This window comes from Pristiophorus japonicus, chromosome 14 (genome assembly GCF_044704955.1).
Source record: "Pristiophorus japonicus isolate sPriJap1 chromosome 14, sPriJap1.hap1, whole genome shotgun sequence".
Taxonomy (NCBI): Eukaryota; Metazoa; Chordata; class Chondrichthyes; family Pristiophoridae; genus Pristiophorus; species Pristiophorus japonicus.
The window spans coordinates 5,316,411-5,344,065 of NC_091990.1; the positions used below are offsets into that span (position 1 = coordinate 5,316,411).

Genomic DNA, 27,655 nt, shown 5'->3' on the forward strand with positions numbered 1-27,655 from the left:
AAATCAGCGGAGTTTAGTGGGAATCCCCGAGCTGCTGTGATGTCAACAAGCCGTCTAAGCAGCCAATCAAAAGGCAGAGTTCTCACAAGACAGCGAACCAGGAAGTGAGTAATCTCTTAAAATTCTAACTTTTAAAAACTGTTAGAGAGAGCAAAACAAAGGCACGGGGAAAAGGCAAACCTGAATTAAAGACGAATCAACTTAAACTTAAAAAAAAGTTTCTTAAAATGTTTTATTTCTTTTAATAAGATGGATAAATTTGACACTGCACAAAATTAAAATTAGTTTTCCAGGCCCATAACCTTTGTTTAGTAGTCAATACACTGTTTGAACCCCAGTTACACCTAATCCCTTTGTGCCTAACTACGAGTGGGGAATTTACAGTATAGTTACTGCGAAGAGCCGAATTTTTCAGCAGTTTCCCTGAGGTGAGGGATTGCACAGATTGCCGGCTCTGTGACGGTGGGGGGGGTGGCTGAGGGCAGGTGAGTGGCGGGCGGGGGGCGTGGGGTGGGGTGGGGGCGGGGCACAGCGCCGCCTGTATCGGAGCAGTCAATGACTGGCCACAACTCCTGGATTTCCACATCAGCCTGCGCTTGCACCAAATCCCAAAGTTGCTGTTTGTTTCAAAGGCGGAACGAAGACAACAAAAAGAAGTTGTATTTATATAGCGCCTTTCACGTAGTAAATTGTCCCAAGGCGCTTCACAGGAATATTGAGATAACAGAAGGGGAAATTAGCGCAGGTGACCAAAACCCTTGGTCAAAGAAGTAGGTTTTAAGGAGCGTCTTAAAGGAGGAAAGAGGGGTAGAGAGGCGGAGAGGTTTAGGGAGGGAGTTCCAGAGCTTGGGGCCGAGGCAACAGAAGGCACGGCCACCGATGGTGGAGCGATTATAATCAGGGAGGGTCAGGGGGGCAGAATTGAAGTGGAGCAAAAAGTGAGGGATTCCATAGAATCACAGAATAGTACGGCACAGAAGGAGGCCACTCGGCCCATCGGGTCTGTGCCGGCTCTGTCGAAGAGCAACCCAGTTAGTCCTGCTCCCCCCACTCTTTCCCCGTATCCCTGCAATTGTTTATCTCGGGGGGGGTTGTGGGGCTGGAGGAGATTACAGAGATAGGGAGCGGCGAGGCCCTGGAGGGATCTGAAAACAAGGATGAGGATTTTGAAATCGAACGGGAGCCAATGTAGGTCAGCGAGCACAGGGGTGATGGGTGAGCGGGACTTGGTGCGAGTTAGGACACAGGTAATCAAGTTTTGGATGACCTCTAGTTTACTTAGGGTAGAATGTGGGAGACCAGCCAGGAGAGCATTGGAAGAGTCAAGTCTAGAGGTAACAAAGGCGTGGATGAGGGTTTCAGCAGCGGATGAGCTGAGGCAGGGGGCGGAGACGGGCGATGTTACGGAGGTGGAAATAGGCGGTCTTAGTTATGCTGCGGATGTGGTTGAAAGCTCATTTCAGGGTCAAATATCACATCAAGATTGCGAACAGTCTGGTTCAGCCTCAGACAGATATTAGGGAGAGGGAGGAAGTCAGTGGCTAGGGAACGGAGTGTGTGGCGGGGACCGAAAACAATGGCTTCGGTCTTCCCAATGTTCAGTTGGAGAAAATTTCTGCTCATCCAGAACTGGACGTTGGACCAGCAGTCTGACAATTCAGAGACCGTGGAGGGGTCGGGAGAAGTGGGGGTGAGGTAGAGCTGGGTGTCATCAGCGTACATGTGGAAACTGACACTGTGTTTCCGAATGATGTCGCCAAGGGGCAACATGTAGATGAGAAATAGGAGGGGGCCAAGGACAGATCCTTGGGGCCGTCGCTGCCAGTTCGTCGTCAGCAGGACTGCAAAATCCCGGGCCCTAAAGTATTCCTCTGCCGGTGCTATTCCAATGGGAAAAACCTCCGCAGGGAAGAGCAGGATTACAAAAATTGTAACTTTACTTAACGCAGCCAAAGCTGCAAGATTGCTTGGAAAGTTGGGCTTTTGCAAAGAAAACCGTAAATTTTAAATTAAAGGACACAACGAATTAATAATTATCCTGAGTTGTGTCAGGGGAATGGCCTGTATCCATATATATATATATAATGATCACACGCACTGCAATATACCGATGCGGCAAGCCCATGCTTTTTCCAGTATTTCCTGGACCAAACTCAACGCCAGCATTATTCTGCCAAAGTCGAACATTAACATTAGCCCCGTCTGTCACACAATTATGCTGCAGTTTTCTCACAGAAACAGCCTGTAAATGTGTCAAACGCTGGTTCCATAAAAGCCAAACAATCGCCTATGTGAAAATCAGAAAGGTTCAGTGTTAGGCTGGCCACAATGAACTCTAGTCAAACCTTCGGGGAAAAAAAAATACACAACTAATTGGGCAATTATTTCAATTCAGCTGCATGTGGCTTGTGTTTAAAAAAAAGATAATTCCAAATGTATTTGGTGCCCAGGCTGAAGTTTCTTGGGTCACCTTCAGGGAAACAATCACAAGAATGAATGATGATATTGGCCAGTATTACTGCATTCCTGGAGAGTGTCATTCAGACCAACCGCATTCTGCCACTAGATTCATTAGTTCCAGAATGCATAGAAAGAAAGACTTGCATTTATATAGCACCTTTCATGGTGCCCAAAGCACTTTACAGCCAATGAAGTACTTTTGGAGTGTAGTCCCTGTTGTAATGTGGGAAACGCAGCAGCCAATTTGCGCACAGCAAGCTCCCACAAACAGCAATGTGATAATGGCCAGATAATCTGTTTTTTGGTTATGTTGATTGAGCAATAAATATTGGCCAGGACACCAGAGATAACTTCTTCAAAATAGCGCCGTGGGATCTTTAAGGCCACCTGAGAGAGCAGACGGGGCCTCAGTTTAATGTCGCATTGGAAAGACAACACCTCCGACAGTGCAGCGCTCCCTCAGTATTGCCCCTCCGACAATGCAGCACTCCCTCAGTATTGCCCCTCCGACAGTGCAGCGCTCCCTCAGTATTGCCCCTCCGACAGTGCAGCGCTCCCTCAGAACTGCATGGGAGTGTCAGTCTAGATTTATGTGATCAAGTCCCTGGAGTGGACTCAGAAGCCAGTGTGCTACACACTGAGCCACGGCTGACACACAGACACAATTTATAGTCTAATCGCACTGTATCTCTTTTGTCATACCAATTCAAAATGGACACTTAACACAATTTTCTTATCATGTGTTTTGCAAGGGCTATTTACAAATACATTTTTCCCCCAATAGATTGCCTCTATAAAATTATGAGCGGCCTAGATATAGTAGATGGGAAGGACCTATTTCCCTTAACAGAGAGGTTAATAACCAGGGAGCATAGATTTAAAGTAATCGGTAGAAGGTTTGGAAGGTATTTGAGGAGAACTTTTTTCACCCAGAGGGTGCTGGGGGTCTGGAATTCACAGGGTGGTGGAGGCAGAAACCCGCATAGCATTTAGAACCATAGAAACATAGAAAATAGGTGCAGGAGCAGGCTATTCGGCCCTTCGAGCCTGCACCACCATTCAATAAGATCGTGGCTGATCATGCATCTTCAGTACCCCATTCCTGCTTTCTCTCCATACCCCCTGATCCCTTTAGCCATAAGGGCCACATCTAACTCCCGTTTGAATATATCCAACGAACTGGACTCAACAATTTTCTGTGGTAGAGAATTCCACAGGTTCACAATTCTCTGGGTGAAAAAGTTTCTCCTCATCGCGGTCCTAAATGGCTCACCCTTATCCTTAGACTGTGACCCCTGGTTCTGGACTTCCCCAACTTCGGGAACATTCTTCCTGCATCCAATCTGTCCAATCTCGTCAGAATTTTAGATGCTTCTATGAGATCCCCTCTCATTCTTCTAAATTCCAGTGAATATAAGCCTAGTCGATCCAGTCTTTCTTCATATGTCAGTCCTACCATCCCGGGAATTAGTCTGGTGAACCTTCGCTGCACTCCCTCAATAGTAAGAATGTCCTTCCTCAGATTAGGAGAACAAAACTGCACACAATACTCAAGGTGTGGTCTCACCAAGGCCCTGTACAACTGCAGCAAGATCTCCCTGCTCCTATACTCAAATCCTCTCGTAATGAAGGCCAACATGCCATTTGCTTTCTTTATTGCCTGCTGTACCTGCATGCCTACTTTCAATGACTGATGTACAATGACACCCAGGTCTCGTTGCACCTCCCCTTTTCCTAATCTGTTACCATTCAGATAATAATCTGCCTTCCTGTTTTTGCCACCAAAGTGGATAACCTCACATTTATCCACATTATACTGCATCTGCCATGCATGTGCCCACTCACCTAACCTGTCCAAGTCACCCTGCAGCCTCTTAGCATCCTCCTCGCAGCTCGCACTGCCACCCAGCTTAGTGTCATCTGCAAACTTGGTGATTCCTTCATCAATTCCTTCATCTAAATCATTAATGTATATTGTAAATAGCTGGGGTCCCAGCACTGAACCCTGCAGTATCCCACTAGTCACTGCCTGCCATTCTGAAAAGGACCCGTTTATTCCCACTCTTTGCTTCCTGTCTGCCAACCAGTTCTCTATCCACGTCAATACATTGGCCCCAAGTTTCCACACGCGGCAAAACAGGTGTCCCTCCGAGCTGGGCGCCCGTTTTTCGCGCCGAAAACGGTGCCTGAAAAAAAACGCGCTATTCTCAAGCGCTTTGCAGCTCGATGGCTGCTTGGCGCGGCGCACAGGGGGCGGAGCCTACCACTCGCGCCGATTTTGTAAGTAGGAGGGGGCGGGTACAATTTAAATGAGTTTTTTTCGTGCCGGCAACCCTGCGCGTGCGCGTTGGAGCGTTCGCACACGCGCAGTCTGAAGGAAACATTGGCACAAGGCCATTTTAAAAAGTGCTGCAGAAAAAGTGAAAATTTGTTTATTGAACCCTTGCAAAGGTTTGTATTTTAATTTTCTTGATATTTCTGTGTGTGAGGGTGAGGGAGTGCATTCTGTAATTAAAGATAGACTGTGATAAACGGGACAGATGCACTTGTTTGAGTCTATTCAAATTCTTTGTAGCTGTTCAATTTTTAACATTTTTTAATAAAACCACATTGCCCTTCCATGATCAGCACTGAGGCTTCTTGCAGCTTTCTCCCCCTGCCGTCCGTCGGTCCCGACGGCAAACCGCTGCCTCAAGTAATGAGGCTTCCTGCAGCCTTCTCCCTGCCTCCCCCTGCTGTCGGTCGGTCCCGACGGCAAACCGCTGCCTGAAAGACCTGCCTGATACACTTTCACACAGGTAGGAACATGGTTTATTTAATCTTTTCTTTGCTTATAAATTTTTATTCAGGTTGGATTTATTTGTATAATATTTGTATAAGTATAATTTATTGTAGAATTTAATGACTTCCCTTCCCCCCCCTCCCCCCCCTCACCTCGTTCCCGACGCCTAATTTGTAACCTGCGCCTGATTTTTGAATGTGTAGATAAGGTTTTTTCAAGCCTACAAAAATCTTCACTTGCTCCATTCTAAGTTAGTTTGGAGTACGTTTTCACTGTGGAAACTTTCAAATCAGGCGTCAGTGGCCGGACACGCCCCCTTTTGAAAAAAAAATTCTGTTCAAAAGTGAAACTGTTCTCCCTGACTAGAACTGCAGAAAACTTAAATGTGGAGAATTGCGATTTCTAAGATACTCCGTTCTCCACCAGTTGCTCCTAAAAATCAGGAGCAAATCATGTGGAAACCTGGGGCCATTACCCGCAATCCTATGTGCCTTAATTTTGCACACTAATCTCTTGTGTAGGACCTTGTCAAAAGCCTTTTGAAAGTCCAAATACACCACATCCACTGGTTCTCCCTTATCCACTCTACTAGTTACATCCTCAAAAAATTTTAGAAGATTTGTCAAGCATGATTTCACTTTCATAAATCCATGCTGACTTGGACCGATCCTGTCACTGCTTTCCAAATGTGGTGCTATTACATCTTTCATTATTGATTCCAGCATTTTCCCCACTACCGATGTCAGACTAACCTTCTGACTCAGAGGCAAGGGTGTTAAAAAGTACTTGGATATGCACTTGAAGTGCCATAAGCTACAGGGCTACGGACCAAGAACTGGAAAGTGGGATTAGGCTGGATAGCTCTTGTCAGCCGGCACGAACACGATGGGTGAATCGGCCTCCTTCCATGCTGTAAATTTCTATGATTCTATGACCTAGGCTGAATCAGGCAAAAAGATTCAATTGGACAAATGTGTTTAGTTGTGGCTCAGTGGGTAACACCCTCGCCTTTAAGTCAGAAGGTTGTGGATTCAAGTCCCACTCCAGGGACTTGACCACAAAACATCTGGGCGTGCACTACAGTGTTGGGGGTGCTGTCTTTGGATGCGATGTTAAATAGAGGCCCTGTCTACTCTCTCAAGAGGTACTATTTTGAAGAAGAACAGGGGAATTATCCCCAGTGTGCTGGCACCAATATTTATCCCTCAATTAACATCACTAAAACAGATTATCTGCTCATTGTCACATTGCTGTTTGTGGGAGCTTGCTGTGCGCAAATTGACTGCCGCGTTTCCCACAATACAACTGTGGCTACACTTCAAAAGTACTTCATTGGCCGTAAAGTGCTTTGAGATGTCCGATGGTCATGAAAGTCGCTATATAAATGTAAGTCTTTCTTTCTTTTTTCTGAATCCCCACTTAGATTACAGAAGCGGTTCTGTAATATAAACCAGTTCTCCTCATGTGAAATTCACCAGGTTTGTACTGCACGGCAAGGTACAACGCGAGCTGGTGCAGGAGGCCGACAGCAGCGAAGAGAGATGTCATCAAGGCCAGGTCAGTGATTGGAGCGTGGGCAGGTACAGCAGGAGCGGCGAGGTTGGAGCGAAGGAGCGACAAGAGATTGTCGAGGGACGTGATCAGGGCCCAAGAGAGGCGAGAGTTCGGGGCCCAGGGGCAGCACGGGCCCAGCCCACACTGCGATATGTGCGCGCACTAGGTCCGTGTAGCAGAGCTGGTCTCCAGTCGTCTTGGTTAATCCTTGCCACTGGACCAAGACCTCGCTCTGTCAAGCCCGTGTGGTGGCTGGTGTGCAACGGTCACCCCACGAGAAAAAAATCCACCCTTCAACATGTAGTTCGGGATCCGGAATATTAGGTCCCTCATTGAAACACCTGTGAACTCATCCTTTTTTTGGCATGGAAGCAAGTCATCCTCGCTTCGAGGGACTGCCTAAGACTGACTGACTGCAGAATGGATTTAGCAACATCCAAGCTGCAAACAGGCGGAGATTTGTGAACTCCCTGTTGGGACCAACTCACACTTGAGGCTTCCCCGATCTGGCCACAGTCTCGCCACAATGTACGTGGGAAGGTCGGTGTCGGCACGCACTGCCAGAGTCACATTGTTAACTTGTACAGACAGCCCTGCTTTGATTACAGCGGTTTGTTTACCAGGGCTAATGGCAACACTTTGCCTCTGAACATACAGATGCCACATCATTTATATTGCAAAATATTAAGCAATAATAGAACATTGTGTAAACAACAATCTTAGCAGGAATTTCAAAGTAATTAATGCTAAAATTGAGACTGAATGTTGAGTAACCTTTGCACAAGTCATACTTTACAGGTAAGAAAGAGCAATCAAATATTTATATTCTCAATTGGCCATAGACAGATAAGCAATATGAAGTGCTGGTTTATAGTTGTCAAATAGACAGGAGATATCAGACAGTTAAAATAAGATCACTTCATCGCCTGCTGAACTGAATGAGAATGGAATCTGTAAGTGGCAATAGGATTTTATCCCAGCGATACACAAACCTCCTTTCAGAGAAATCCCAGGGACAGGCAGGGTACGGTGTCAATTGGCTATTTCAGTGCAGCAGAATAATAAATAAATTCAGATTGAAAAATATTCAACATTGCCCCACATGGCTCCCTCCTTTCTCCATTTAATTCTGTGTGTGTTGGCTGTGGCTCAGTGGGCAGCACCCTCGCCTCTGGGTCAGAAGGTTGTGAGTTCAAGTGCCACTCCAGAGACTTGAGCACAAAAATCTGGGCTGACACTCCCAGTGCAGTGCTGAGGGAGCCCTGCGCTGTCAGAGGTGCCGTCTTTTGGATGAAACATTAAACCGAGGCCCCGTCTGCCCTCTCAGGTGGGTGTAAAATATCCCATGGCACTATTTCGAAGAAGAGCAGGGGAGTTAATACCAGGTGTCCCTCAACCAACATCACTAAAACAGATTATCTGGTCATTATCACATTGCTGTTTGTGGGAGCTTGCTGTGTGCAAATTGGCTGCCGCGTTTCCCACATTGCAACAGTGACTGCTCTCTAAAAGTACTTCATTGGCTGTAAAGTGCTTTGATATCTGGTGGTCATTAAAGGCGCTATATAAATGCAAGTCTTTCTTTTTCTTATAACCGCGCTGCTTTCAGAGCAAAGCACAGTTGAGAGCTACACCTGTAGTTTACTGTATTCTGGTAGACTCAGATCTATATGCAAAACTTGCATTTATAAAAAGAAAGACTTGCATTTAAAGATCACCATCATAGGCAGTCCCTCGAAGCGAGGGTGACTTGCTTCCACGTCAAAAAAAAGGACGAGTTCACAGGTGATTCAATGAAGGACCCGAACTACATGTTGAAGGGTGGAAGATGCCTGTGCGTGGATTTTTTTAACGTGTGGTGGCCGTTGCACACCAGCCACCACACGGGCTTGACAGAGCGAGGTCTTGGTCCAGTGGCAAAGGTTAACCAGGACGACCGGAGACCTGCTCTGCTGCACGGACCCAGTGCGCACACATATCGCAGTGTGGGCTGGGCCCGTGCTGCCCCTGGGCCCCTGGCCCCGAGCCAACGCCTCCCCTGGGCCCCGATCACGACCCTCCACAGTCTCTCGCCGCTCCTTCGCCCCGACCTCGCCGCTCCTGCTGTACCTGCCCGCGCTCCAATCAGCGACCTGGACCTTGATGACGTCACTCTTCGCTGCCGTCGCCTTCCTGCACCAGCTCGCGCTGTACCTTGCAGCGGCCTCCACGCTGCTCCCGGGCCACTGCACCGCCGCTCCTTTTATATAGCACCTTTCACATCCATTGGGTGTCCTAAAGCGCTTTACAGCCAAGGAAGTACTTTTTGAACTGTAGTCACTGTTGTAATGTAGGAAATAGCATCTATGTAGCACTTTTAACAAAGCCAAAGTACTTCATTGGCTGTAAAGCACTTGGAGACATCCGGTGGTCGTGAAAGGCGCTATATAAATGCAAGTCTTTCTTTTAATGGTGCTACAGTTGAGGTTGCGAGCATGTTGCCCTGGGTATGGTGCCGCCTGATGTAATGTTGGGTCACAAAGCCCAGAGGCCCCAGCTATAGCCCCGAGCACACGGCTGGTTAGCTGATCACAGTTGAGGGATCAGGCGAGATGCTGCAATTAGCACCAGCGCCCCTGGGCGAGGGAGGAGCACGATTAAGTCAGGATTTCTGCGCCTGATTGCTAACTCAGTATTCCTGCCGAGGAGTGTGTCACAACAGGACCAGACTCGTGGTGGCCCTTGTGGTGCCCTTTGTGGTTGAATAGCACATTCACTGTCTCACAAAGGAAGAATGGCCATGTGGGTGAACTTCTGCAAAGTAGTTGAGAGCCCATGGAAGATAAAAAGGTTTAAAGAAAGAAAATTTTTCTCCAATGAAGATATTTTAATTTGCTTTCATTCCTCAATAATCTGAGGGTGATCCTATTTTCTTCTGCCCGCATAAAGCTGTCAGTGTTACCTGTAAAATAACTGTAAAAAAACATTTGTTCCTGGGATGTGGGCGTCGCTGGCAAGGCTGGCATTTATTGCCCATCCCTAATTGCCCCTTGAGAAGGTGGTGGTGAGCCGCCTTCTTGAACCGCTGCAGTCCGTGTGGTGAAGGTGCTCCCACAGTGCTGTTAGGGAGGGAGTTCCAGGATTGTGACCCAGCGACGATGAAGGAACGGCCGATATATTTCCAATTCGGGATGGTATGTGACTGGGAGGGGAACGTGGAGGTGGTGGTGTTCCCATGCGCCTGCTGCCCTTGTCCTTCTAGGTGGTAGAGGTCGCGGGTTTGGGAGGTGCTGCCGAAGAAGCCTTGGCGAGTTGCTGCAGTGCATCTTGTAGATGGTACACACTGCAGCCACGGTGCGCCGGTGGTGGAGGACTGTGTTGCATTGTACAAATTACTGTTTCGAAAAGCAAATACTTAAACCATAGTGCCGAGGGATCTTTTATGCCCACCTGAGAGAGCAGATGGGGCTTTGGTTAACGTCCCATATGAAAGATGGATGTGGCTACAGCCTGCGAGGGGGAAGGGTGCTGCCCTTCCATGGAGGGCAGCAGGTGGCCTTGGGGTGACCTTCAGCAGCTCTGGGCCGAGAGGGCCCGGCTACAGACTGCATCACCCCGGCGTGGGGCTGGCTATGTGGAACTACCACACGGTCACTGGCACAGTGTCGGTCGGGGCAACGGGCAGGCTATCGCCCTGAGAGAGTATAGTAGGTGCCTGGCCCTTGGGGCTTAGGTCACTCTCCTGGACTGACACTTCAACCAGCCTATGGCTCTGCTCAAGAACTCAGTGATGTGACGCACTGGGAGCGTCATCCGAAACTCGCTGTCCGTGTCCCACCTCGCACCAAGTCCCACTCATCCATCGCCCCCTGTGCTCACTGACCATGTCCTAACTCGCACCGGGTCCCGCTCATCCATCGCCCCCTGTGCTCACTGACCATGTCCTAACTCGCACCGAGTCCCACTCATCCATCGCCCCCTGTGCTCACTGACCATGTCCCAACTCGCACCGAGTCCCGCTCACCCATCACCCCCTGTGCTCACTGACCATGTCCCAACCTGCACCGAGTCCCGCTCACCCATCAACCCCTGTGCTCACTGACCATGTCCCAACTCGCACCGAGTCCCGCTCACCCATCGCCTCCTATGCTCACTGACCATGTCCTAACTCGCACCGAGTCCCGCTCACCCATCACCCCCTGTGCTCGCTGACCTACATTGGCTCCTGGTTAAGCAACACCTCGATTTCAAAATTCTCCTCCTTGTTTACAAATCCCTCCATGGCCTCGCCCCTCCCTATCTCTGTAATCTCCTCCAGCCCCACAACCCCCCCCGAGATATCTGCGCTCCTCTAATTCTGGCCTTTTGAGCATCCCTGATTATAATCGCTCCACCATCGGCGGCCGTGCCTTCTGTTGCCTGGGCCCCAAGCTCTGGAACTCCCTCCCAAAACCTCTCCGACTCTCTATTCCCCTTTAAGACACTCCTTAAAACCTGCCTCTTTGGCCAAGCTCTGCCATAATTTCTCCTTATGTGGCTAGGTGAAAAATGTTGTTTTATAAAATACTCCTGTGAAGTGCCTTGGAATGTTTTACTGCGTTAAAGGCGCTATATAAATACAAGTTGTTGTTTTAACAGTAGCCCCCTAAGCCAAGATGGCGGCCATTTCAGCTTCCACACCAGCAGTTTGCGTGTGCAGGCCGCTCCCTCCTTGACTCAAATAGCACTGAGGCAAATTATAGCAACCCACAGAGATCGGCTATCACAGCGCAGACCAAGAATCAAAGCTGATCCCAATGGCTCACATGCTGGATTTACTTGCTACACTACACCTATCAGGAAAGGATGAACAGGCTGGGTCTCTTTTCTCTTGAAAAAAGAAGGCTGAGGGGTGATCTAATAGAGGTCTTTAAAATGATGAAAGGTTTTGATAGAGCGGATACAGAGAGAATGTTTCCACTTGTGGGGAAGAGCATAACTAGAGGCCATCAATATAAGATAGTCACCCAGAAATCCAATGGGGAATTCAGAAGAAACTTCTTTACCCAGAGAGCGGTGAGAATGTGGAACATGCTGCCACAGGGAGGGGTTGAGGTGAATAGTATCGATGTATTTAAGGGGAGGCTAGACAAGCCAATGGGGGAGAAGGGAATAGAGGGTTATGCTGATAGATTTAGATGAGGAAAGACGGGAGGAGGCTCGAGTGGAGCATAAACGCCGGTATGGACTGGTTGGGCCGATCGGCCTGTTTCTGTTCCGTATATCTGATGTAATCCTATGTATTAGGGCAGCCTATGCTTCAGCTCCTTGGCTATCAGTATTCACTGAGGTTTGCTTAAACAAAGATGTAATGGATTTGCTTCATGGGTTCTTTGCTTAAGAATTCATAGCAACACATTGCTATTAAGAACTAGTTGGTTTATTAGCAAAAGGTTTAACAATCATACCACACATTACCAGTTCATCCACCAGGCTCACAACCACCTGCCTCATCGTGGATCCCCCGAACCCAACTGGCTGGGGTTTTATTGAGTGTTGTGAACATCACGTGACTGGCTAAGCCACTCCCAACTCAACAGCTCTACAACTATTTTAATTCTAACTTTAAATCAAGTGCCTCCTTTTGGCAAGGACCTAGAACCCACAAATTTCTAAATAAAACTTTAACGAAAGCTTAGATCAAATGAAAATTTGGTTGCCAGGATTGATGATGCACTCCTGTCCCTCTGGTGCCCACCTCTCGCGGAAGGCCGTGAGCATCAACAGCTCTACAAACCTGTGACAAGATCGATGGAGAAATAGCTGGAGTAATACCATCAACGATGTCTCCGCAAGATCCTGCAAATCCACTGGGAGGACAGAAGCACCAATATCAGTGTTCTCGATTAGGCTAACATCCCCAGCATCGCAGTTCCGCTGGGCGGGCCACATTGTCCGCATGCCCAACACGAGACTCCCAAAGCAAGCGCTCTACTCAGAACTCCTACATGGCAAGCAAGCCCCAGGTGGGCAGAGGAAACGTTTCAAGGACACCCTCAAAGCCTCCCTGATAAAGTGCAACATCCCCACCGATACCTGGGAGTCCTTGGCCAAAGACCGCCCTAAGTGGAGGAAGAGCATCCGGGAGGGCGCTGAGCACCTCGAGTCTCGTCGCCGAGAGCATGCAGAAAACAAGTGCAGGCAGCGGAAGGAGCGTGCGGCAAACCAGACGCCCCACCCACCCTTTCCTTCAACCACTGTCTGTCCCACCTGTGACAGAGACCGTAATTCCTGTATTGGACTGTTCAGCCACCTGAGAACTCACTTTTAGAGTGGAAGCAAGTCTTCCTCGATTTCGAGGGACTGCCTATGATGATGATGACAAACTTGTGAGCATGCTCATAGGTGCATATATCACAAAGGAATACGTTGATTTCATCGCAAGCAGCATCTGACCCAGAATTGGACTCAAACTCGATTTGAATCTCGGTTAATTTACCCTTGACTGTTAACAGTGGCAGAGTTTGAGTTACCGTAAATGCTGGGGGGGGTGGGGGTTCAGTTAGGATGTTTACGAGCACTGCACAAATCTTTCATTTACATTTTCAGTCAGAGGACCCTTGTTGCAAGAATAATACACACTGTGACACTGCCTTGCCAAACAGAAGGAAACACTGGGCTCCTTGTTAAATTGAGGAAATGTACCGAAATACTAATCAATGTAAATACAGAGCAACTTCCACAGTGTTTATCAACGGGCAGATAGCACTGCTGTATATACTCAATAAAGCTGAGAAGCTGCCAGGGCAAGGTGGTTATACAAGCATACGAGATTCTGGGCTTTATTAGCACACGCATAGAATATAAAATCAAGGAAGTTTTGGTCACCTTACCTAAGGAAGGATATACTAGCTTTGGAGGGGGTACAGAGACGATTCACTAGGCTGATTCCGGAGATGAGGGGGTTACCTTATGATGATAGATTGAGTAGACTGGGTCTTTACTCGTTGGAGTTCAGAAGGATGAAGGGTGATCGTATAGAAACATTTAAAATAATGAAAGGGATAGACAAGATAGAGGCAGAGAGGTTGTTTCCACTGGTCGGGGAGACTAGAACTAGGGGGCACAGCCTCAAAATACGGGGAGCCAATTTAAAACCGAGTTGAGAAGGAATTTCTTCTCCCAGAGGGTTGTGAATCTGTGGAATTCTCTGCCCAAGGAAGAAGTTGAGGCTTGCTCATTGAATGTATTCAAATCACAGATGGATAGATTTTTAACCAATAAGGGAATTAAGGGTTACGGGGAGCGGGCGGGTAAGTGGAGCTGAGTCCACGGCCAGATCAGCCATGATCTTGTTGAATGGTGGAGCAGGCTCGAGGGGCTAGTTGGCCTACTCCTGTTCCTAATTCTTATGTTCTTATGTTCTTATGTAATTATAATTCACTGGTTATGCCTCAAGCTGGAGTTTTGTGTCCGATTCTAGGCACCGCACTTTCAGAAGACACGACCTTTGAGAGGGTGCAGAGCAGATCTATTAGAATTATCCCAGGGATGAGGGACTTCAGTTATGTGGGGAGACTGGAGAAGCTGGGGTTTTTCTCCTTAGAGCAGAGAAAGTTAAGGGGAGATTTAATAGCAGTGTTCAAAATCATGAGGGGTTTTGATAGAGTAAATAAGGAGAAACTATTTTCAGTGGCCTGAAAGGGTGGTAGAGGCAGAAACCCTCATCGCATTTAAAAAGTACTTGGATGTGCACTTGAAGCATCGTAACCTACAGGGCTACGGACCAAGAACTGGAAAGTGGGATTAGGCTGGGTAGCTCTTTGTCGGCCGGCGCGGACACAATGGGCCGAATGGCCTCCTTCCGTGCTGTAAATTTCTATGATTCTATGAGGGTCGGTAATCAGAAGACCCAGAATTCAGATAATTGGCAAAAGAACCAGAGGGAAGATGAAGAAAATTTTATTTACACAGCGGGTTATTGTGATCTGGAACACGCTGCCTGAAAGGGCGGTGGAAGCAGATTCAGTAGTAACTTTCAAAAGAGAATTGGATAAATACTTGAAAAGGATAAATACTTGAAAAGGAAAAAATTGCAGGGCTATGGGGAAAGAGGGAGGGAGTGGGACTAATTGGATCGCTCTTTCAGAGAGCTGGCACAGGTTCGATGGGCCCAATGGCCTTCATAGCGAGAGGATTTGAGTATAGGAGCAGGGAGATCTTACTGCAGTTGTACAGGGCTTTGGCGAAGCCACACCTGGAATATTGTGTGCGGTTTTGGTCTCCTAATCTGAGGAATGACATTCTTGCTATTGAGGGAGTGCAACGAAGATTCACCAGACTGATTCCCGGGATGGCTGGACTGACATATGAGGAGAGACTGGATCGACCAGGCTTATATTCACTGGAATTTAGAAGAATGAGAGTGGATCTCATAGAAACATAGAAAATTCTGGTGGGATAGGACAGGTTAGATACAGGAAGAATGTTCCTGATGTTGGGGAAGTCCAGAACCAGGGGTCACAGTCTAAAGATAAGGGATAAGCCATATAGGACTGAGATGAGGAGAAACTTCTTCACTCAGAGAATTGTGAACCTGTGGAAGTCTCTACCACAGAGAGTTGTTGAGGCCAGTTCATTATATTCAAAAGGGAGTTAGATGTGGCCCTTACGGCTAAAGGGATTAAGGGGTATGGAGAGAAAGCAGAAATGGGGTACTGAAGTTGCATGATTAGCCATGATCATATTGAATGATGGTGCAGGCTCAAAGGGCTGAATGGCCTACTCCTGCACCTATTTTCTATGTTTCTATGGCCTCCTTCTGTGCTACCTGATTCTATGATCATATTTCACTATCACATACACTGAAAATCCTATTTTCATATTTTCATGACTTGCAAAGGGTTTACATTTTTTTTGTGTGTTTGTGAAAATGAGATTTGTCAGACTTTTCCCTGACGGTACTGACTGCCAGCATCAATCCCTCCCAGGAAAGTTTCAATAGCACTGCCTCCATTTGCTTAAAGGGAGCACTGGTCAGAGACAGCTCTACAACCCTGTCCCACCAATTCTCCAAGCTGAATTCTCTACCACGGAGGCCTGTGGATGCTCAGTCATTGAGCATATTCAAGACGGAGATCGATAGATTTTTGGATATTAAAGGAATCGAGGGATATGGGGATCGAGCGGGAAAGTGGAGTGGAGATGAAAGGTCAGCCATGATCTCATTGAATGGCGGAGCAGGCTCGAGGGGCCGAATGGCCGACTCCTGCTCCTAATTCTTATGTTCTTATGTTGCTATGTGTGAGATCAACAATTTTACAGACACACATGTAACAGAGGAGGAACATCTTAAAAAACAGAGGGGCAGAACTTTCCTGGAACAGTTTAACACTTTTACGCAACCATAGATGGCATATTTTGCAAAAGGGCTTGAAGCAACTTTTTACAACTCATATTCTTGGCTTATTTTGCAAATAGTACTTCAAAATACTACTAATAGAATTTTGAAGATGAATTCTTCACAGAAGAAAAATCCGTGCAGTTACAGAAAAGCTGCAAAGCTGTTGTCCCCAAGTCTGGAGTGGCTGGAGACATCTTGGGCTTCAGTTCTAACCAGCACTTTGAGCTGTGGTAAGAGAAAATTCTGTATGATATGAGCGTCCCTCCGTGCCATTACTGATGATGAGTCAGAAATGCATGAAAAGGAAAGTATGACAGGAAAACGAAAGTAAATGAGTGCTGTGTGTGAGAATTTAACGTATTATAGATAAAACATCAGCGGACTGGTGTGAGGCTGTAACACACTACTGGGAAGCTGCGAACTTGTACAACAAAATCAACAGCAACATATTGCATTTATATAGCACCGTTAATGTAATACAATGTGGAAAATGGCCAAGGTATGCCCTATCCACACAAAGCAAGACAAATCCAATCCATCCAATTCCCGCCCCATCAGTCTTCTCTCAATCATCAGCAAAGTGACGGAAGGTGTCGTTGATAGTGCTATCAAGCGGCACTTACTCACCATCTTCACTCACTCACTCACCATCTTCATCATCAGAGGCAGTCCCTCGGAATCGAGGAAGACTTGCTTCCACTCTAAAAGTGAGTTCTCAGGTGACTGAACAGTCCAATACGGGAATTACAGTCTCTGTCACAGGTGGGACAGACAGTGGTTGGAGGAAAGGGTGGGCGGGGAGTCGGGTTTGCCGCACGCTCCTTCCGCTGCCTGCGCTTGGTTTCTGCATGCTCTCGGTGACGAGACTCATCAATAACCTGCTCACCGATGCCCAGTTTGGGTTGCGCCAGGATCACTCGGCTCCACACCTCACTGCAGCCTTGGTCCAAACATGGACAAAGAGCTGAATTCCAGAAGTGAGGTGAGAGAGTCTGCCCTTGACATCGGCAGCATTTGACTGAGTGTGGCATCAAGGAGCCCTAGTGAAAATGAAGTCAATGGGAATCAGGGGGAAAACTCTCCACTGGCTAGAGTCATACCCAGTACGAAGAGAGATGGTTGTGGTTGTTTGAGGCAAATCACCTCAGCCCCAGGACATTGTTGCAGGACTTCCTCAGGAAAGGTTTTGTTGTATTTAAAAAGTACTTGGATGTGCACCTGAAGTGCCGTAACCTACAGGGCTACGGACCGAGAGCAGGTGACTAAAATAATGATTCAAATCAATACGGTGCAATAGTAAATAAAGATAATCTTTCCACAGTACTGCTTTACAATATGCACTGCCGTTAACAGCCTTCCTGCTTCTGTTCCTGAAACAATTCCATTGGTGTTGCTGAGCATTTCCACAACAAACATATTTTGGAATAAATAATCCTGCTAACAAAACAAGCATTCATTAAAAGACTTGATTCAATGCCTTAAAACAGTTAATGATACCTACAACATTTTAATTAAATGTAAAGAAAGATCAATCCAACCTTCTCCTTTAATTCGGAGAAATCATCGAATCATCAAAAGTTACAGCAGCGAAGGAAGCCATTCGGCCCATCGTATCCGTCCCGGCCGACAAAGAGCTATCCAGCCTAATCCCACTTTCCAGCTCTCGGTCCGTAGCCCTGTAGGTTACGGCACTTCAAGTGCACATCCAAATACTTTTTAAATGTGATGAGGGTTTCTGCCTCTACCACCCTTTCAGGCAGTGAGTTCCAGACCCCCACCACCCTCTGGGCGAAGAAAGTTTTCCTCAAATCTCCTCTAAATCCCCGACTAATTATTTTAAATCTATGCCCCCTGGTTGTTGATCCCTCTGCTAAGGGAAATAGGTCCTTCTTATCCACTCTATCCAGGGCCCTCATAATTTTATACATCTTAATAAGGTCTCTCCTCAGCCTCCTCTGTTCCAAAGAAAGAAAGATTTGGATTTATATAGCACCTTTTACGACCACCTCAAAGCACTTTACAGCCAATTAAGTACTTTTTGGAGTGTAGTCACTGTTGTAATGTAGGCACACAGCAAGCTCCCACACACAGCAATGTGATAATGACCAGATAATCTGTTTTCTTGTTATTTTAATTGAGGGATAAATATTGGTTTAACATCTTATCCGAAAGACCTCAATGAGGTCCATCATTGTTCCTTATTACAATATTGTCACCATGGCAGCCATTAATTAGCATTTAGGTTGTTCAGTTACATGATGGAAAAATAGTTTTTAACAATTCATTGTCATTTTTGTGGCTTTGCGAATCGAAACTGAGGCAAATGGAAAGTGTGAAATGAAGCCTGTATTGATGTCCACATCTCCCAGGGGCATCCCAACCAATGAAGAAAGGGAATCCCCATTCATGCTCACAGGGATTCTGTCTGTACGGAAACCCCATAAGCATGAACGAGGATCACTTAAAAAATACACTTAACATTATAAATTAAAAAAAACATTACCTATTTAAAATACAATATAATTAAACATTTAAAACAAAAATTTAATTTCTTGAAAAATAAATGTAAATGTTTTAAAGGGGCTAAAAAATAATCTGACCCTATTTTACATGTTTTAATGTTTAAATTAATTTTTTTAATTATTTTTATGTTTTTTAACACTCTTACACTGGTAAAAGCAGACCTTACGCCTGCTTTTACCAAGTGTAAGAATTTCACGGGCAGTCGCTGGGCAGAAATTGGGCAACTAGCCTATGGAGAACCTTTTCCCGGGGATGCGTTGGATCTGTTAAGAAGATTCTTGACAGATCGCAAGTTCCGGGTTTTTGCGCATGTGCTTCGCGTGCCTAACCCCGGAACTTGTGCGCCCCTTACGGGCACGTGTGCACAAATTATGTATTTAATGCAAACAACACATTCCCTGTAACTTTCATGCACTGTAAGCAAAATTACCTTTCTCACCTGCTGAGGGTCAATAATGTAAGTGTTCTACAGCATTTGTGTTTGCAACATTTTCTGCAGGAATTAAAATAATTTGTGATGATGAATCTGGTCACAGACTGGCCTCATCCTCCACGTAGCAATATAGCTCATTACGTGCTGCAATCAACTTAATCAGGCTGATTTCAGCAAATGCTTCATTGCAATGGCATATTGCTTCACAGAAAAGGAGTTTCTGACCTCAAATGCAACTCCCACATTCCACTGCTCCCCACTCCTAAAGCTGCTTCTTGTTCCATGCCAAACACTCCTGCTCTCCTCTGCAACTCAACATTTTATGGAGCCCTGCGGCCGTCCGCAACTTGAATAGTGTTACCAGCTCAGCGAGGTCTTGACTAAAACCTCCTTCGCTGTCCTGGATAGAGGGCGAGAAGCAGCTTGTTGTCCGATAGGTAACCCCACTCTTACCTTTAGCCGCTAAGCTTTCTCTCTCCTTTGCAACTTTGCTCTATTTTACCAATAGGAATCGAGGAACAGGAGGAGGCTATTCAGCCCCTCGAGCCTGTTCCGCCATTTGATAAGATCATGGCTGATCTGCGACCTAACTCCATATACCTGCCTTTGCCCGTTCAATCTCAGATTTAAAATTAACAATTGATCTAGCATCAATTGCCATTTGCAAAAGAGAATTCCAAACTTCTACCACATTTTGTCTGTAGAAGTGTTTCCAAATTTCACTCCTGAAAGGTCTGGCTCTAATTTCCAGACTCTTCCCCCGAGTCTTAGACTCACCAACTAGCGGGAATAGTTTCTCTGTATCCCCCCTCTCTGTTCCCCTTAATATCCTGAAAACTTCGATCAGATCACCCCTTAACCGTCTAAATTCCAGGGGATACAACCCTAATTTGTGTAATCTCTCCTCGTAACTTAACCCTTGAAGTCCGGGTACCATTCTGGTAAACCCACACTGCACTCCCTCCAAGGCCAATATATCCTCCCTCAGGTGTGGGCCCAGAACTGCTCACAGTGCTCCAGGTGGGGTCTAACTAGGGCTTTGTACAGCTGCAGCATAACTTCTACCCCCTTGTATTCTAGTCCCCTGGATATAAAGGCCAGCATTCCATTCGCCTTTTTGATTATTTCTGTACCTGTTGATGAAATGTTAATGATCGATGTACCTGGACCCTAAGTCTCTATGGACCTCCACTGTTTCTAGCCTTTCACCAGTGGTTACCATTCCTATGAAAATTTCTCTCTTGTTCGGTCTTAACTCGAAACACACCGTCCTACACAATCTTTCTCATGAACAATAACAACAGACAATTATAAAATACCGTTAACATACAAAACGCTCAAACGTGACCGTGTTCTTTACTGTGGCCTTTGCTACTTCACCTTGGTTTCTAAGTACTAATTATAATAAAATGTGTGGTAACTAATTTTTTTAAATTGAGAAAACATGAAAGGCCGAGGTCCATGGTGAAGGGCCAAGGTCCATGGTGAAGGGCCAAGGTTCACGGTGAAGGGCCAAGGTTCATGGTGAAGGGCCAAGGTTCATGGTGAAGGGCATCTCTTTAACTGAAAAGAGTAAGATCAGGTAAATCAGGGAGCACCCCATCCACCACCTTCAACACTCACTCCCTCCACCACCGGCGCACCGTGGCTGCAGTGTGCACCATCTACAAGATGCACTGCAGCAACTCGCCAAGGCTTCTTCGGCAGCACCTCCCAAACCCGCGACCTCTACCACCTAGAAGGACAAGGGCAGCAGGTGCATGGGAACACCACCACCTCCACGTTCCCCTCCCAGTCACACACCATCCTGACTTGGAAATATATCGGCCGTTCCTTCATCGTCGCTGGATCAAAATCCTGGAACTCCCTCCCTAACAGCACTGTGGGAGCACCTTCACCACACGGACTGCAGCGGTTCAAGAAGGCAGCTCACCACCACCTTCTCAAGGGGCAATTAGGGATGGGCAATAAATGCCGGCCTTGGCAGCGACGCCCACATCCCGTGAATGTCTGAACCGTGTAGGTGTTAGAGCTGGAGGAGTCAGTGAAAGCAGGAAAAGACATCATTACAGTTTCTACCCTAAGAGACAATGTCAATGTCAACCGATAGTGAGGAAGGGGACAATACTTAAATAATTGAGTGAAAGTTGATCTGTGACATTAAGTTCTTGTTAATCTCGCAGTGGGCACTTAAAAATCCCATAAAATAGAAAACTACTTTAATAAAAACTTACAACCTTTAAGTGGTCAAGTTTGGAAACTCAACTTTATCTCGAGTATACAAAGACCCAGAAAAAGATAGTTTTTTCATCATCTTAATTGCAAAATAAACGTGGTTCCATTCTTAACCTCTTTTAACTTACATTACAACAGTGACTACACGCCAAAAAGTACTTAATTGGTGGTAAAGCGCTTTGGGACCTCCGGTGGTCATGAAAGGCGCTATATAAATGCAAGTCTGTCTTTGCCACTCAGGACCTGTAGCTGACATTGTCAACAGTGCCATTGCTGCCAAGGACAGACCCAGGTGGGACTTGCAATCTCCGCCGACTGATGCAAATCACACGATGCAGCAGGTTTGAATTGCAAGCACATTATATACTATGCCAAAGAATTTGCAACCCAGTTTCATCCTGTGCAATGTCAGAGGCTTGACCATCAGGGGGAAAGTTGCCTCTTTAAATTGTGGCATGCAAATGTACCATTTCACACAATGCAAAGCTGAAATTGTCGCAACCACTCGCAATAATTCTCATCGCAGCAACAGTCACCGAGGGATGGGATAAATTAATGAATCGCACATAAGAGGCGAAGAAGAAAAATACTGGATGCAATTTGCTAAAAAAAAACAACCAAGGTTGGCGGTGGAAGGAATTTGCTGAATTCCTAAAAACTGTTGCCATGGATGTTCAGCGCAGGGAGTGATGCTGGAGACAGACTCACGACAAACCTGTCCGAATGTCCCTGCACACCTTGACAGTGAGGTGCAAACCCGAGCAGGTTAATCATTCATTGCCTTCCAGTGCTTGGTGCGCCCTTTGAACGGCAAACCCCCGGCGTGCAATTGCTCGGAGGACATCAGGAGGCTGCAGCAGCAATAATCATTGCAGAATGAATATTTCTTTCTTTTTTTTGTTAAATGCATTGTTTTGTGACAGCCCAGAGTTGTCCCTGCTGTGCAGTGAGCTAGACTTACCTTGCACTGAGCTGCTGGGTCCGGGGAGGCTGCAGGCGACGAGCGGGAGCAGGACAAGCCGAGCTGCGAGCTGCACTGACACCGACATACTGCCCGCGCTCCGTCCCATATTCGCCTCGCAACAGCAATTTATCGCGGCCCCTCCGCCCCCGCCTCCGCCCCGCCCCGCTTCCCGGCTCCTCGCCGCCTGATTGGCCGCCCAAAGTCCGGCCGCGCCACGCCATTGGCTACCCGCCCCATCACTCCTTGCCACGCACAAGCTCTGGCTCCATATAAGGTGCGCGGTTGTAAGTTGCCTAAAACTGTTCCCTCCAGTGACAGCGGAGATAAAGGGTTGCAATAAACATACTGGGGAAAGTGCTTCAATATTTATCATGTGAAAAAACAAGCCAGCATTAAATCTTTTGGAGCTTTTGAAAGGTTGCTAATTAAGAAAGAAGTCTTGCATTTATATAGCACCTTTCACGATCACTGGACGCCCCAAAGCGCTTTACAGTCAATGAAGTATTTTTGGAGTATAGTCACTGTTGTACTGTGGGAAACGCGGCAGCCAATTTGCACACAGCAAGCTCCCACAAACAGCAATGTGATAATGACCAGATAATCTGTTTTTGTTGTTAATTGAGGGATAAATGTTGGCCCCAAGACACTGGGGATAACTCCCCTGCTCTTCTTCGAATAGTGCCATGGGATCTTTTACGTCCAACTGACGGGGCCTCAGTTTAACGTCTCACCCAAAGGACAGCATCTCCAACAGTGCGGCGCTCCCTCAGTACTGCCCCTCCGACAGTGCGGCGCTCCCTCAGTACTGCCTCTCCGACAGTGCGGCGCTCCCTCAGTACTGCCCCTCCGACAGTGCGGCGCTCCTTCAGTACTGCCCCTCCGACATTGCGGCGCTCCCTCAGTACTGCCCCTCCGACAGTGCGGCGCTCCCTCAGTACTGCCCCTCCGACAGTGCGGCCCTCCCTCAGTACTGCCCCTCCAACAGTGCGGCACTCCCTGAGTACTGCCCCTCCGACAGTGCGGCACAACCTCAGTACTGCCCCTCCGACAGTGCGGCCCTCCCTCAGTACTGCCCCTCCAACAGTGCGGCACTCCCTCAGTACTGCCCCTCCGACAGTGCGGCACAACCTCAGTAATGCCCCTCCGACAGTGCGGCGCTCCCTCAGTACTGTCCATCCGACATTGCGGCCCTCCCTCAGTACTGCCCCTCCGACAGTGCGGCGCTCCCTCAGTACTGCCCCTCCGACAGTGCGGCGCTCCCTCAGTACTGCCCCTCCGACAGTGCGGCCCTCCCTCAGTACTGCCCCTCCAACAGTGCGGCACTCCCTGAGTACTGCCCCTCCGACAGTGCGGCGCTCCCTCAGTAATGCCCCTCCGACAGTGCGGCGCTCCCTCAGTACTGTCCATCCGACAGTGCGGCCCTCCCTCAGTACTGCCCCTCCAACAGTGCGGCACTCCCTCAGTACTGCCCCTCCGACAGTGCGGCACAACCTCAGTAATGCCCCTCCGACAGTGCGGCGCTCCCTCAGTACTGTCCATCCGACAGTGCGGCGCTCCCTCAGTACTGCCCCTCTGACAGTGCCGCACTCCCTCAGTACTGCCTCTCCGGCAGTGCAGCACTAACACTCCCTCAGTACTGCCCCTCCGACAGTGCGGTGCTCTCTCAGTGTTGCACTGGAGTTTTAAGTTTTAAAACAATCCTGAGTTTGGATAACTCTTTGGTGCAATACACTTTTCGAGAATGTATAAGCATCTGTCAAGCCTCAGGATGACCCAAAGCATTTCGCAGCCAAATCGCACACAGCTCGGTCCCAGAGACAGCGACTGAATACATGGCCAGATCGTCTGTTGTTAGTGATGATGGCTGAGGGTTAAATGTTGGGCAGGGGCAGTGGGAGGATTCCCCTCATCTACTGTCAATGTCAGCCATGGCTCTGACACTCTCACCTCTGAGTCAGAGGGTTGTGGGTTCATAATCCCACTCCAGGAACTTGAGCACAAAAATCTAGGATGACACTCACAATGCAATCATCATAGGCAGTTCCTCGCATCGAGGATGACTTGCTTCCGCGCCAAAAAGGGATGAGTTCACAGTTGTTTCAATGAGGGACCTAATATTCCGGATCCAGAACTACATCCTGAAGGGTGGAAGATGCCTGTGGGTGGATTTTTTTAACGTGGGGTGACCGTTGCACACCAGCCACCACACGGGCTTGACAGAGCGAGGTCTTGGTCCAATGGCAAGGGTTAACCAGGACGACTGGAGACCAGCTCTGCTGCACGGACCTAGTGCGCACACACATCGCAGTGTGGGCTGGTCCGTGCTGCCCCTGGGCCCTCGCCTCTTCTGGGCCCCGAACTCACGTCTCCCCTGGGCCCGATCACATCGCTTTACAATCTCTTGCCGCTCCATCGCTCCGACGTCGCCGCTCTTGCTGTACCTGCCCACACTCCAATCAGCGACCTGGGTTATAGTGATGTCCAATCCCGTCGCCCTCTTCACAGCCGTCACACTCCTGCACCGGCTCGCGCTGCTCCCTGGAGCACGTTGCTCCCTCTAATTGCCTCGGTCTGCTGATGGTCTTGCAGGCCGGGACCAAGCCGATTTCCGGGCTGGGCCACCGCACGTTGCAGTGCAGTAGTGAGGGAGTGCCGCACTGTCGGAGGGGTAGTACTGAGAGAGCGTTGCACTGTCGGAGGGGTAGTACTGAGGGAGCGCCGCACTGTCGGAGGGGTAGTACTGAGAGAGCGTTGCACTGTCGGAGGGGCAGTACTGAGGGAGTGCCGCACTGTCGGAGGGGCAATACTGAGGGAGCGCCGCACTGTCGGAGGGGCAGTACTGAGGGAGTGCCGCACTGTCGGAGGGGCAGTACTGAGGGAGTGCCGCACTGTCGGAGGGGCAGTACTGAGGGAGCGCCGCACTGTCGGAGGGGCAGTACTGAGGGAGTGCCGCACCGTCGGAGGGGCAGTACTGAGGGAGCGCCGCACCGTCGGAGGGGCAGTACTGAGGGAGCGCCGCACTGTCGGAGGGGCAGTACTGAGGGAGCGCCGCACTGTCGGAGGGGCAGTACTGAGAGAGCGTTGCACTGTCGGAGGGGCAGTACTGAGGGAGTGCTGCACTGTCGGAGGGGCATTACTGAGGGAGCGCCGCACTGTCGGAGGGGCAGTACTGAGGGAGCGCCGCACTGTCGGAGCGGCAGTACTGAGGGAGTGCTGCACCGTCGGAGGGGCAGTACTGAGGGAGCGCCGCACTGTCGGAGGGGCAGTACTGAGGGAGCGCCGCACTGTCGGAGGGGCAGTACTGAGGGAGCGCCGCACTGTCGGAGGGGCAGTACTGAGGGAGCGCTGCACTGTCGGAGAGGCAGTACTGAGGGAGCGCCGCACTGTCGGAGGGGCAGTACTGAGGGAGCGCCGCACTGTCGGAGGGGCAGTACTGAGGGAGCGCCGCACTGTCGGAGGGGCAGTACTGAGAGAGCGTTGCACTGTCGGAGGGGCAGTACTGAGGGAGTGCTGCACTGTCGGAGGGGCAATACTGAGGGAGCGCCGCACTGTCGGAGGGGCAGTACTGAGGGAGCGCCGCACTGTCGGAGGGGCAGTACTGAGGGAGTGCTGCACCGTCGGAGGGGCAGTACTGAGGGAGCGCCGCACTGTCGGAGGGGCAGTACTGAGGGAGCGCCGCACTGTCGGAGGGGCAGTACTGAGGGAGCGCTGCACTGTCGGAGAGGCAGTACTGAGGGAGCGCCACACTGTCGGAGGGGCAATACTGAGGGAGCGCCGCACTGTCGGAGGGACAGTACTGAGGGAGCGCCGCACTGTCGGAGGGGCAGAACTGAGGGAGCGCCGCACTGTCGGAGGGGCAGTACTGAGGGAGCGCTGCACTGTCGGAGGGGCAGTACTGAGGGAGCGCCGCACTGTCGGAGGGGCAGTACTGAGGGAGCGCCGCACTGTCGGAGGGGCAGTACTGAGGGAGCGCCGCACTGTCGGAGGGGCAGTACTGAGAGAGCGTTGCACTGTCGGAGGGGCAGTACTGAGGGAGTGCTGCACTGTCGGAGGGGCAATACTGAGGAAGCGCCGCACTGTAGGAGGGGCAGTACTGAGGGATGCCGCACTGTCGGAGGGGCAGTACTGAGGGATGCCGCACTGTCGGAGGGGCAGTACTGAGGGATGCCGCACTGTCGGAGGGGCAATACTGAGGGAGTGCCGCACTGTTGGAGGGGCGGTACTGAGAGAATGCTGCACTGTCGGAGGGGCAGTACTGAGGGAGCGCCACATTGTCTTTCAGATGAGACGTATAACCAAGGCACTGTCTGTCCTCTCAAATGGACATAAAAGTTCCCATAGCAATATTTCGAAGATCTGGGGTGTTCTCCCCAGTCTCTTGGCCAATATTTATCCCTCAATCATTTCCTACATTACGACAGTGACTACACCTCAAAAAGTACTTCATTGGCTGTAAAGCGCTTTGGGACGTCCGGTGGTTATGAAAGGCGCTATATAAATGCAAGTCTTTTCTTTATTTCTTTATGAAGGATTGCTCCCATTGCATTACCCTCCAGCAAAAAGCCGAACAGCAGGTGGACTTTGTGCAACCACGGAAGGGGTGGGGTTTGTCTAAAAAAGAACTCACTGGTTCAAACAATAAGCATTTCATGTGTCACTTCTTTCAGTAGTGCCAGGGGATCTTTTACATCCAACGGAGAGGGCAGACGGAGCCTCGATTTAACGTGCCATCTCAGATGGTGGGGTACGCCATTGCTACAGGGGGGGTAGGGTTGAATTGTCGGGTAACATATTTGTTGAGCCCGTTTCCATTATAAAGGTGGACACAGAGATTTATAATCGAAACACCATTGACAGGAAATGCATGCAGGAGTAATTTTTTAAAATATATTTTAATATATTAATATAGATGGTTATATTATCCACCAAAATGCAGTAATGCACCAAAATGTAGTAATCTTGCTCTACCAAAATATTAATTGTAAGAATAAGATGAAAGAAAGACTTGCATTTATATAGCGCCACTATTGTAATGTAGGATGATTTAAATACATATTAAAAATGCATTGCAATTTGAGAATTTATGATTTATGCTATGTTTTGAAACAATTTAAATCATATAAATATGCATTTAAACTTGACTGTTGCTCTTAGCCTCTACATTAAGTTAATTCCTTTTTTTATTCATTCACGGGATGTGGGCGTCGCTGGCAAGGCCGGCATTTATTGCCCATCCCTAACTGCCCCTTGAGAAGGTGGTGGTGAGCCGCCTTCTTGAACCGCTGCAGTCCGTGTGGTGAAGGTGCTCCCACAGTGCTGTTAGGGAGGGAGTTCCAGGATTGT

The 27,655-nt window shown here is 48.6% G+C and overlaps 1 protein-coding gene across 1 annotated transcript in view; it reads right to left on the reverse strand.

Annotated features, from left to right (window-relative positions):
- The window catches only part of LOC139279272 (discoidin, CUB and LCCL domain-containing protein 1), a 180,176-nt gene that overhangs the window by 147,089 nt on the left and 5,432 nt on the right, over positions 1-27,655 (reverse strand). The gene's annotated exons all lie outside the window — the stretch shown is intronic.